General features: G+C 49.0%; 1 protein-coding gene across 1 annotated transcript in view; it reads left to right on the plus strand.

Moving 5' to 3' along the window:
* Nucleotides 1–2,146: 2,146 nt before the first annotated feature.
* Nucleotides 2,147–13,497, plus strand: part of LOC112070793 (SH2B adapter protein 2) — a 35,653-nt gene continuing 24,302 nt past the window's right edge. Inside the window, 1 exon segment of the mRNA XM_024138244.2 lies at nt 2,147–2,374. The gene's annotated coding sequence lies outside the window, so the exon portion shown is untranslated.

Genomic DNA, 13,497 nt, shown 5'->3' on the forward strand with positions numbered 1-13,497 from the left:
GGAAATCTCTTGCACAGTTAGTTTTGCATACTAAATCTTGCGTAGTTCGTTTTGTTTCGGTATGTTACACTGAAGGTGGCTAAAATTGAGTTGATTCGAGCACAGGGGAAAACTAGAAAGTTGAGTTAAGTTAATCCGCTGATATTTATTATACGGCGCCCGTGCAGTTTAGAGAGAACATTGGTGGTAAGACAAATGGCTAGTGATTGACACTAAGTGTGTGTGTGTGTCACAGGAGGTTGTTGGCACCTTTAATCGGGGGGGGGGGGGGGAGGGTGCAATTTGCATACCGCACCAACAGATCCCAGATATGCAAATTGGAGGGGTCTTGGGTTTCTGAGATTAATGGTGTTGATGTTAGCCATGATCAGCCTTTCAAGCACTTCATGGCTACAGACGTGAGTGCTATGAGTCGGTAGTCCTTTAGGCAGGTCACCTTAGGTTCTTGGGCACAGGGACTATTGTCGTCTGCTTGAAACATGTTGGTATTACAGACTCAGACAGGGACAGGTTGAAAATGTCACTGAAAGACACTTGCCAGTTGGTCAGTGCATGCTCGGAGTACACATCCTGGTAATCCATCTGGCCCTGCGGCCTTGTGGATGTTGACTGTTTAAAGGTCTTACTCACATCGGCTGCGGAGAGCGTGATCACACAGTCGTCGGAACAGCTGATGCTCTCATGCATGTTTCAGTGTTACTTTCCTCGAAGCGAGCATAGAAGTTTTTAGCTCGTCTGGTAGGCTCGTGTCCACTGGGCAGCTCTCGGCTGTGCTTACCTTTGTAGTCTGTAATAGTTTGCAAGCCCTGCCACATCCGACGAGCGTCGGAGCCGGTGTAGTACGATTTAATCTTAGTCCTGTATTGACTCTTTGCCTGTTTGATGGTTCGTCGGGGAACATAGCGGGATTTCTTATAAACTTCCGGGTTAGAGTCCCGCTCCTTGAAAGCAGCAGCTCTAGCCTTTAGCTCAGTGAGAATGTTGCCTGTAATCCATGGCTTCTGGTTGGGGTATGTACGTTCAGTCACTGTGGGGACGACATCCTCATTGCATTTATTGATGAAGCCAGTGACTGATGTGGTATACTCCTCAATGCCATCGGAGGAATCCCGGAACATATTCCAGTCTGTGCTAGCAAAACAGTCTCAATGACTCAAGTAAAAGTGAAAGTCACCCAGTAAAACACTACTTGACTAGAAGTCTAAAAGTATTTGGTTTTAAATATACATAAGTATCAAAAGTAAATGTAATTGCTAAAGTATACTTAAGTATCAAAAGTAAAAGTACAAATCATTTCAAATTCCTTATATTAAGCAAACTAGACAGCACCATTTTCTTGTTTTTTAAATGTACGGAAAGCCAGGGGCACACTCCAACCCCTAGGCATCATTCACAAATAAAGTATTTGTGTTTAGTGAGTCAGATCAGAGGCAGTAGGGATGACCAGGGATGTTCTCTGTTTAGTGAGTCCTCCAGATCAGAGGCAGTAGGGATGACCAGGGATGTTCTCTGTTTAGTGAGTCCTCCAGATCAGAGGCAGTAGGGATGACCAGGGATGTTCTCTTGATAAGTGTGTGAATTGGACCAGTTCTCTGTCCTGCTAAGCATTCAAAATGTAACAAGTACTTTTGGGTGTCAGGGAAAATGTAAAGAGTAAAAAGTACATCATTTTCTTTAGGAATGTAGTCAAGTAAAAGTTGCCAAATATATAAATAGTAAAGTACAGATACCCCCAAAAACAACTTAAGTAGTATTTTTACTTAAATACTTTACACCACTGACCAAAACGAACTAAAACTTCACACCATCTCGTCATAATATATACACAGACTGTTCTGAACAGTTTCAGATAGGGGAACATGCCTTTTAAGGTTAGAGGTTTGGGAAAATGGGATTTTGAATGAGAATCAATTGTTTGGTCCCCACACGGACAGTAAAACAAACGTGTGGGGGGGGGGGGTGTAAAGAGGGAGCTTGGTGGGATTACACATAATAGACTTCCCTCTAGCTCACAAAGAAACACACGCAACGTTTCTACCTAGGGCACGTGAACCGATCCAGAGAAAGCAGGAATCGTGCGCGGCCCCTTTAAGGGCAGACTGCGAGGGGCTGTTAAATAGATCAGAGAGAGAGAGATCAACACACGCACACACAGCCATCCCTGGGCTGAGAGACGGTGGTTCCCAAAGTCTAGTGTGCGTCGAGCGGATATGGAGAAAATGTAACGTTGCCGCGGTAGCCTCCTAATCTCCGATATGAAGACAAGTAATGCATAGTATTGGCCTTGATTGGACAACAAAATAACAACAAACAACAGTGCAAGGATTGGCTCCCCGACATCAGCGTAGCGCCGTGCAGCGAGTCGGACATCGAGGTGAGCGCTGCTGCGTTCATGTTTTCCATTTTGTGGCTTCCGACCTGCTTGGATGTTGCTGGGAACTATAGCGCGTATTCTAGCCTACTATTTGCCTTTATGGTCGCCAACCAGTAGCTTAGGCTACGTTCCACATATAATTTCATTTATAGGATATGAAAATGTTTGCGTCGTGCTTTAGTGAGGAGGGTAGCAGTTTGGCACAGCCCTCACTGTGTTCGCTCCAGGTGCTGAAGGATAGCCGTCTGTCTATTCGCCCCGACAACGCGCCTGGTGCTGAAACGCATCCATTTAAAAAACATTGTTGCGACACACTGGTAGCCTAGGCGATAACAGACTCGATTGATGCCGTTGTTATTACACCTCAATGATTGATGTGCTTCCTCAGAGGCCTCAAGACAAAGCTACTCGGTATTGGGGCTATGKGGTACGGGACTTTCCCCCTAATCCATTTAGCGGATCTAGGGGTAGGTCTCTCGAGGGGACAATAACAAAGACCACAATAACATGTCTCCAGCAGTCATTGCCAATCTCAGAGTCTGTGTCCTGGCTTTGCCTATAGAGTCTARTCTGTTAACAGTCCTTCATTGACGCGGATTTCGGGATCCGCTCTTTCAGCCGCAGACTCGGTGCTGTTCAGCCGTTCAATAGCCGGTTATTTCTCATTCATGAGCACCGCCACCGCGCGCACATGGTACCACAGCATATTGATTATTCCCATTGATTAAAAGGCCTAAGCTATTGATATATATTTTACAGTTCTATCTAATTGGTAATGGCTCTTATATAGGAATAATGTTATTGCGGCCTGTTTCATTCGATAGACTATGATCAAACACAGGCTACAGTGAAGATCAGACAACAATCATGCCACTTAATTAATAAATGGTCAGTGCAGTGCAACATGTAGGCTAACCTAGGCCATGTTTACTACTGATGGTTTTGTTACCAGTCTACAAAAATAAAGAAAAGAAAAGAAAACTCTTGAATTTCAGGGTGTTTTGATCATCTGTGAAATTAATTGAGTGGGTGAGAGGAACAGGAAGAAGAAACGAGTCGCGGAATGAGCGTCTCACACGCTCTATCCTTTATCACCTTTGGTCATAACGGAGGAACGCTGCTCACTCAATATTTACATTAGCTCTGTTTGTCTCCGGTCTGCTCTCACGCTAATTAGTGTGTTTAACATGCACAGTGGCGCGTGGGTTGTTTATAAGTGCGTCCTTGTTTCTTTTACAGCACTGGAGGCGCCTGTAGACCAACCGTAGGCACATCCAGAATCAGAACACAGCAATAGATTCCTGTCGGGAGTATTTTTGTGATACATCACACCTCAAAGGCATTGTGTTCATGTTTGTGTGTACTCTGAGTACATTATGCTTGTAAATAGTATGGCCGTAGGGCAGTAAGTTATGCCTGCCCTGACTGCTGTCATCATGTCAGCTCAGTCTGGCTCTATCAGTCTGTATAGGAGAGGCTGTATCTGTGAAGGCACCAGTCTGTATAGGAGAGGCTGTATCTGTGAAGGCACCAGTCTGTATAGGAGAGGCTGTATCTGTGAAGGCCCAGTCCTGTTAGGATAGAGGCGTATCTGTGAAGGCACCAGTCTGTATAGCGAGAGGCTGTATCTGTGAAGGCACCAGTCTGTATAGGAGAGGCTGTATCTGTGTGAAAGGCACCAGTCTGTATAGGAGAGGGCTGTACTGTGGAAGGCACTAGTCTGTATAGGAGAGGCTGTATCTGTGAAGGCACTAGTCTGTATAGGAGAGGCTGTATCTGTGAAGGCACGTAGTCTGTATAGGAGAGGCTCTGTATCTGTGAAGGCACTAGTCTGTATAGGAGAGGCTGTATCTGTGAAGGCACTAGTCTGTATAGGAGAGGCTGATCTGTGAAGGCCACCAGTCTGTATAGGAGAGGCTGTATCTGTGAGCAGGGGAGAGCAAAACTGATTCTAGATCTGTTGCTAGGCTACGTCCTACTTGTACCTGGAGAAGAGAACATCCCCTCGTGACAGTTGGTTGAGAAGTCGGAGAGCAGCCGGCTGATATGACCTCATGAGGGAAGAAAGAGGTCAGGTCAAAGGTCATAGTGTGTGTATGTGAGGGTTGTATAACGTTGACCTCTGACCCCTTACCTCATGAGGTCTAATCTATGGGCTGTCATCCTTTCTTCTGAATGTCTGATGCTCCGTCTTTCTGGCATCCTTTCTTCTGAATGTCTGCTGCTCGTCTCTCTGGCATCTTTTTCTGAATGTCTGCTGCTCCGTCTCTCTGGCATCTTTCTTCTAAATGTCTGCTGCTCCGTCTCTTTGGCATCCTTTCTTCTGAATGTCTGCTGCTCCGTCTTCTGGCATCTTCTTTCTGAATGTCTGCTGCTCCGTCTCTCTGGCATCCTTTCTCTGAATGTCTGCTGCTCCGTCTCTCTGGCATCCTTTCTTCTGAATGTCTGCTGCTCCGTCTCTCTGGCATCCTTTCTTCTGAATGTCTGCTGCTCCGTCTCTCTGGCATCCTTTCTTCTGAATGTCTGCTGCTCCGTCTTTCTGGCATCCTTTCTTCTGAATGTCTGCTGCTCCGTCTCTCTGGCATCCTTTCTTCTGAATGTCTGCTGCTCCGTCTCTCTGGCATCCTTTCTTCTGAATGTCTGCTGCTCTGTCTCTCTGGCATCCTTTCTTCTGCTATGCATTTAGGCTGCCATTGGTTTCTCTGGCCTCTGGTGCCAGGCTTCCTTTGAGTAAGTCAGTCCAGTAGTGTCACGCTAGACTACCCTCCACTGTCTGATCTGCTCTTATAGATGCCAAAGGATCAAATCTTGTTCAGATGACTTCTGGCTAGATTTCTGTGTGGTTGTGGCCCTGTGTTTACACTACATTCTACCCTTGTAGGCCTGTGTGTGTTCTGTGTCGTGTGTCTGCCTATCATTTATCTTATGTGTCTGGTTGTGATTTGGCCTGTGTAATTTCCTGCTCTTCCAGCAGTGACTTCCGGTGTATGTGTTTACTGTAGTAAAGAGAACACATGACTTGTCCCGGCCAGGATAATCTTAGAAAGCATGACAGGGCCCAGAGTCCCGGGGTGGGAGAACGGCATCACCAGCAGTCCATTTCAACACGATTGGAGGGAGAAGTCCACACCCAGCAGCCCTGCTTGAGCTTGCAGGGAAGGCCTAGAGCAGTCGTGGTGAGACTGTGTGTCTGTGTGTCTGTGTGACTGTGTGTGACTGTGTGTGACTGTGTGCAGCTGTAACAATGTTGTTTGTATAATCAACGTGATGACTACGACAGAACAGTTCCTTGAGGACTGGGTCCGATCGCCCTGCTCATGTTCTCCTGGTCAATGTGTTTTAGCAGGCGGTGAGGTTGCCTTGCTCCTAGTAATGTCTCTTTCCTGTCATGCTCTGGTCAATGTTTTTAGCAGGCCTGAAGTTGCCCCTCTGCCCTAGTAATGGTCTCTTTCCTGCTCATGTACTCTGGTTCATTGTGTTTTAAGCAGGCTGGAGTTGCCATCTGCTCCTCAGTGTATCTCTTTCCTGCTCATGTCCTCCTGGTCAATGTGGTTTTAGCCAGGCTGGAGTTGCCCGTTCTGCTCCTATGATATCTCTTTCCTGCTCATGTCTCCTGGTCAAATGTGTTTTACGCAGGCTGGCGTTGCCTTGCTGTCCTAGTGATATTCTTCTGTCTGCCATGTCTCCTGGTCAATGTGGTTTTAGCAGGCTGGAGTTGGCCTCGTCCTAGTAAGATGTCTCTTCGCTCATGTCCCCCTTCTCCCCTTCCCCTTGGTCTCCCCAATGTGTTCTTAGCAGGCTGGGGTTGCCTCTGCTCTCTAGTAATGTCTCTTTTCCTGCTCATGTCTCCTGGTACATGTGTTTTTAGCAGGCTGGAGTTGCCTCTGCTTCCTAGTGATATTCTTTCCTGCTCATGTCTCTGGTCAATGTGTTTAAGCCAGGCGGAGTTGCTCTGCTCCTGTGATATCTCTTTCCTGCTCAAGTCTCCTGGTCAATGTGTTTTAGAGCAGGCTGGAGTTGCCGTCTGCTCTAGTATCCGTCTCCTTTCCCGTCCAGATCTCCTGGGACAGTTACTGGTAAGGTACTGAAGACCATCTGATGCATCAACATCACACACACCACACAAGCTAAGGTACTGAAACCATCTGATGAACTATATATATACTAACTGTTTCAAAAGTTTGGGGTCACTTAAAATGTCTTGTTTTTGAAAGAAAAGCTTTTTTTTTGTCCATTAAATAACAGTCAAATTGATCAGAACTACAGGTATGACATTGTAATGTTTGTAAATGATCATGTAATGACTCATTTTAAAAGCTAAATTGATCATTAGAAAACCCTTTTACAATTATGTTAGCACACTTTTGTATGTATCTAACTTCATTGCTTTGGCATGTTAACACACCTGTTTCCATGCCAATAACGCCCCCTTGAATTGAGATGGAGGGAGAGAGACAGAGTCCCTAAACCAGCAAAGCTGGTCCTGGGCTCTGTTCCAGAGGAATTCATTCCAACAGCACTTTGTGGCGTTTTTGCCAGCAGCTCTTCGCTGTGGCTTCAGCATTGGCGGCTGTTTTATGATTCAAGCTATCAACTGCCCGAGATTAGGCTGGTGTAACTGATGGTGAAATGGTGTTCCATGATGTTTCTCATGTTGCCGCAAGGAACTTAACGTGTAGCTTTCTCTACATGGACATGATTCACTTTTACTTTCTTCTCCACACTTTGGGTTTTTGCTATTATTTAAACCAACTATTGGACATGGTTTCATTATTTATCTTGAAGGCTAAATTGATTTTATTGATGGAATTAAGTCACATAACGTGTTCATTCAGTATTGTTGTAATTGTCATTATTCAACATAAATTTAAAAAATCGTCCGAATCGGCATGGTATTGCACAAATCATAACAGTCCTAACCCCAAGGTCCTGGAGTGGGCCTGCTTTCCCCTCTGTGTCCCACGTGGTCTGTCCACCTCACACTTACTTACACACAGAATTGTGTTTTAAAACAGCTGATCCAGGAGGCAACAACATGTCCCCTCCTCTCTGCTAACCCCACTCCTCTCTTCTCTGCTAACACCCACCCTCCTCTCTTTCTCGTGCTCACCACCTCTCTCTCTCTGCTAACACCTACCCTCTCCTGGCTAACACACCCTCTTTTTCTCTGCTAACACACCCTCCTCTCTTTTGCTAACACACCCTCCTCTCTTCCTCTGCTAACACCAACCCTCCTCTCTTCTCTGGCCAACGCACCCTCTCTCTTCTCGCTAACACCACCCCCTCTGCTAACACGCCACCCTCTCTCTGCTCTGTAACACCACCCTGCTCTCTTCTCTGCTAACAACACCCTCGCTCTCTTCTCTGCCTAACCACCACCCTCCTCTCTTCCTCTGCTACACAGCTACCGCTCCTCTCTTCTCTGCTATACACACCTCCTCTCTTCTCTGCTAACCCACCTCTCCTCTCTTTCTCTGCTAACACCACCCTCCTCTCTTCTTTCTGCTTCAACACACCTCTCTCTTTCTTGCTAACACCACCTCCTCTCTGCAACACCACCCTCCTCTCTCGCAACACCTACCCTCCTATCTTCTTCTGCTAACACAACGCCGTCTCCTCTCTTCTCTGCTAACACCAACCTCCTCTCTCTTGCTCCCCACTTTTTGCTAACACCATACCCTCTCTCTTCTCTGCTAACAACCACCCTCCTCGTCTTCTCTGTCCACCTCCTCTGTAACACCACCCTCCTCTCTTCTCTGCTAACACCACCCTCCTCTCCTTTGCTACACCGACCCTCCTCTCCTGGCTACCACCCTCCTTTAACACCACCTCCATTTCCTGCTAACACCACCCTCCTTCTCCTTCTTCTGCTAACACACCCTCCCTCTTATCTGCTAACACCACCCTCCCCTCTTCTCTGCTAACACCAACCTCCTCTTCTTCTCTGCTAACACCCACCTCCTCCTCCTCTCTGCTAACACACCCTCATCTCTTTCTGGCTAACAACCACCTCCCTCTTCCTCTGCTAACACCTACCCTCGCTCTCCTCTCTCTCGCTAACACCACACCTCCTCTCTCTCTGCTAACACCACCCTCCCTCTTCTCTGCTTAACACCACTTCCCTCTTTCCTGGCTACACACCACCTCCTCTCTTCTGCTGCTAACACCACCCTCCTCTCTTTCTGCTAACACCACCCTCCCTCCTCTCTGCTAACACCACCCCTCCTCTCTTCTCTGCTAACACCACGCTCCCTCCTTCTGTCTGCTTAGCCCGACACACCTTCCCTCTGCTCTGCTAACACCGACCCTCCTCTCTTCTTCTGGCTAACACCACCCTCCTCTCTTCTCTGCTAACCCAACCCTCCTCTCTTCTCCTGATAACACCACCGCTCCCCTCTTCTCTGCTAACCACCACCTCCCTCTTCTCGCAAACACCTCCGTCTCTGAACGACCACCCTCCCCTCTTCTCTGCTAACACCACCCTCCCTCTCTCTCTGCTATACACCTCCCCTCTTCCTCTGCTAACAACCACCAATCCCCTCTTTCTCTGCTAACACCACCCTCCCTCTTCCTCTGCTACACCACCTCCCTCTTCTCTGCTAACCACCACCCTCCTCTCTTCTCTGCTAACACCACCCTCCTCTCTTTCTGCTGCTAACCCATCCCGCCCTCTCTCTGCACACCACCTCCTCTCTTTCTCTGCTAACACCACCCTCCCTCTTCTCTGCTAACACCACCCTCCCTCTTCTCTGCTAACACCACCTCCTCTCTCTCTGCTACACCACCCTCCTCTCCTCTCTGCTAACCACACCCTCCTCTCTTCTCTGCTAACACCACCCTCCCTCTTCTCTGCTAACACCACCCTCCTCTCCTCTCTTCTCTTGCTAACACCACCCTCCTCTCTCTTCTCTGCTAACACCACCCTCCCCTCTTCCTCTGCTAACACCACCCTTCCCTCTTCTCTGCTAACACCCCTACCTTCTGTACACCCTCCTCCTCTTCTCTGCTAACACCACCCTCGCTCTCTCATCTGTCTCCCTCCCTACCCTGTACTTCCTGCTAACACACGTCCTCTTCTCTGCTAACAACCACCTCCCCTCTTCTCTGCATAACACCAACCTCTGTCCCTTTCGTCGCTTCACACCACACCTCCTTCTACTCTCTGGACAAACCACCCTCTCCTCTTCTCTCGCTAACACCACCCTTCCCTTCTCTCTGCTAGACACACCCTCCCCTCTTCTTCTGCGTACACCACCCTCCTCTTCTCTGCTAACACCACCTCCCCTCTTCTCTGCCTAACACCCATCCCTCGTTCTTCCTCTGCTCACTCCTCTCCCTCGCTTAACACCACTACCCTCCTTCTCTTCCCTGCTAACACACCCTCCTTCTCTTCTCGCCTAACCACCACCCTCCTCACTTCTCTGGCTAACACCACCCTCCCTCTTTCTCTGCTAACCACCACCTCACTCTCCTCTTCTGCTAACACCACCCTCCCTCTTCTCTGCTAAACCCCACCCTCTCTCCTTCTCTGGCTACCACCCTCCTTCTCCCTCCTTCTTGCATAACACCACCTCGCTCCCCTCTTCTCTCTTGCTACACACACCCTCCCCTTCTTCTTCTGCTACACCACCACCTCTCCCCCTCTATTCTCTGCTAATCACCACATCGCCCTTCTCTGCCTAACACCACCCTCCCTCTTCTCGCTAAACACCCCCTCCTCTACCTTCTTGCTACAGCCACCTCACGCCTCCTTTCTGCTGAACACCACCTCCTCTCTCTCTGCTATCATCGCTAACACCTCTCTCTTCCTCCTGCTAACATCCCTCCTCCTCTCTATCTCTGCTAACACCCACCCCTCCCCCCTCTTCTCTGCTAACACCATCTCGACACTCTCTCTCTTTCCTCTGCTACCACACCTCCTCTTGCTCTCTGGGAACCAGCCACTCCTCGTACCCAACTCCCTCCTCTCTTCTCTGCTACACACTCCATCCTCCTTCTCTGTCTCCCTTTCTGCTAACACACACCCTCCCCTCTTCTCTGCTAACACCACCTCCCTCTTGCTCTGTATCGACGACCCTCCCTCTCTCTCTGCTAACACCACCCTCCGCCCTCTTCTCTGGCTAACACCACGCCTCCCCTCTTCTCTGCTAACCACCACCCTCCCCTCTTCTCTGCTAACACGCACCTCACCTCTTCTTGCTCACAGCCACCTCCCCTCTTTTCTGCTAACACCACCCTCGCTCTCTTTCTTCTGCTAACACCTTACCCTCCTCTCTTCTCTGCTAACAACCCCGCTCTCTCTTCTCTGCTAACACCACACCGCCCTCCTTCTCTGGCCAACATCCACCCTCCCCCTCTTTCTCTGCTAACCCACCCTCTCCTCCTCTCTCTGCTACCACCACCATCCCCTCTTCTCTGCTTAACACCAACCCTCCCCTCTTCTCTGCTTAACACCACCCTCCCTTCCTCTTCTCTTTGCTAACACACCCTCCTCTCTGTCTTCTCTTGCTAAAGACCAACCACTCCTCTCTTCTCTGCTCACCACCTCCTCTCTTCTTCTGCTAAACACCCCCTCCTCTCCTCTCTGCTCACACACCCTCCTCTCTTCTCTGCTAACACCCACCCTCCTTCCTCTCTGCTAACACCACCTCTCTCGGCTAACACCACCCTCTCTCTTCTCTGCTAACACAGCCTCACTCTCTTCCTCTGCTAACACCACCCTCCTCTCTTCTCTGCTAACACACACCCCTCGCCCTCTTCTCTGCACACACCCTCCTCTCTTTCATCTGCTACACCATCCTCCTCTCCTCTCTGCTAACACCACCCTCCTCCCACTCTCTGCTAAACTCCCCTCTCTCCTCTCTGCTAACCCACCCTCTTTCTCTCTACACACCCTCCTCTCTTCTCTGCTAACACCACCCTCCCTCTCTTTCCTCTGCTAACACCACCCTCCTCTCTTCTCTGCTACCCCACCCTCCCTGCTCTTCTCTGCTAACGACCACCCTCCTCTCTCTCTGCTAACACCCACCCTCCCTCTCCTCTCTGCTAACACACCCTCCTCTTCTCTGCTAAACACCTACCCTCCTCTCTTTCTGCTAACACCAGTCTAGGCGATCCCCCACCCTCCCTCTTTCTCTGCTTAACACCCCCTCCACCCTCTTCTCTGCTAACAGCCACCTCCCTTCTTCTCTGTTAACACCACCCTCCCCTCTTCTTGCTAACACCACCCTCCCCTCGTTCTCTGCTAAACACCCCCCCTCCCGCTCTTCTCTCTGCTACACCACCCTCCCCCTCTTCTCTGCTAACACACCTCCCTCTTCTCTGCTACAACCCTCCCTCATTTCTGCTACACCCCCTGGTTCTTCTGCTAAACCGCACCCTCTTCCTCTGCTTAACACCACCCTCTTCTCTGCTAACACCGACCTCTTCTCTGCTAACAACCACGCCTTCCGTCTCTTCTCGTGCTAACAACCACTCCTGCTCTTCTCTGCTACTACCATCCTCTTCTTCTTCCTGGCTAACACCCCCTGCCTCTCTTCTCTGGCTAACACCACCGCTCCTCTCTTCTCCTCTCTTCTCTGCTAACACCACCCTCCCATCTTCTCTGCTAACACCACCCTCCCCTTGTTGTATCTGAGGACCCTCCCCTTGTTGTATCTGAGGACCCTCCCCTTGTTGTATCTGAGGACCCTCCCCTTGTTGTATCTGAGGACCCTCCATGTTCACTATATGTTTCTGTATCCACTAAGATCAGGCTCCAGATCAGTCTCAAACCCACTGTTCCACTTCCTCTACCAGCTTCTCTGGCTTGAGTTGTGTGTGTGTGTGTGTGTGTGTGTGTGTGTGTGTGTGTGTGTGTGTGTGTGTGTGTGTGTGTGTGTACACACAGTCTGTCCAGCATCCTTGAGAATGGCACCTATCCTCTTCTTAGCACCTTGTTGTTTGTGTTGGTGTTTTTCTGCTGATAGCTGGACCACCAGCGTTTTAAAACAAATAGTTTAACTGGTATTGATTGCCTCCCGGCCACCACACAGTCATAGGGGAAGCTAGCTAATTATTAACACTTAGTGACCACCGGTTGGTTCAGCTTGTTGACACATCTCACATGGCAGGATTTGTAAACAAGCTAACAAGGCACCTTACATTGTTTTGGTTATTTTTTTAAATGTAACATTTGATAGAACCAAGGGCTTAGGCAAGGTTTGGCCTGGGTGGACACAGGCCCTCCCACTGAGGAGCCGGGCCCACCCAATCAGATTGAACAAAATAAAAATGTTAGGCTATAACTGGTGAATTAATATGCACCGTGTATCCTAATGCAAACCTGATCTTTGATTGGCTTCCGTGTCTGTGATTAACACTAGAAAATCCTGGCCTCGTTGGACCTCCCGTCGGGCCTTTTGAAAGTCAACGTTATAATAAATATATTTAATATATACTATTGGAAGAATCATCATTTGGTTGTATTTATGAAGGTCTTAGGTAACATTTTAGAATACAAAATTCAAAAGGCTCTGGCTGGTATCACTGCTCTGGCTGGTATCACTGCTCTGGCTGGTATCACTGCTCTGGCTGGTATCACTGCTCTGGCTGGTATCACTGCTCTGGCAGAGCAGTAATGATACCAGCAGAGCAAGTGAAATACAGTGTCTAATGCCAGATGCAGTGATACCAGCCTAGAGCAGGATCCCGAGATGTATGCCACCAGTGCAGGAAAGACAGTGATGTCAGCCAGAGCAGTGATTGTGCAAATGCCTGAGGAGCAGTGGATGCCAGCCAGAGCAGTGATACCAGCCAAGCGAGTGATACCGAGCATGATGCAGCCAGAGCAGTGATACATCCGAGAGACATCAGAGAGTGATACTATGATCCAGAGCAATGAATACCTGCCAAGAGCAGTGATGCCAGCCAGAGCAGTGATACCAGCCAGAGCCAGTGATACTATCAGCAGCGTATACCAGCCAGAGCAAGTGATAGCATAAGCTGATCCCAGAGCAGTGAATACTAGCCAGAGCAGATGCGGCTGGATACGCAAGCCAGAGATCGCCGAGTGATACCAGCCAGAGCATATAGCGCGTGGATACCAGCCAGAGCAGTGAACCAGCCAGAAGCAGTGATAGTAT

Source organism: Salvelinus sp. IW2-2015, unplaced genomic scaffold (genome assembly GCF_002910315.2).
Source record: "Salvelinus sp. IW2-2015 unplaced genomic scaffold, ASM291031v2 Un_scaffold1427, whole genome shotgun sequence".
In the NCBI taxonomy this organism is placed as follows: Eukaryota; Metazoa; Chordata; class Actinopteri; order Salmoniformes; family Salmonidae; genus Salvelinus; species Salvelinus sp. IW2-2015.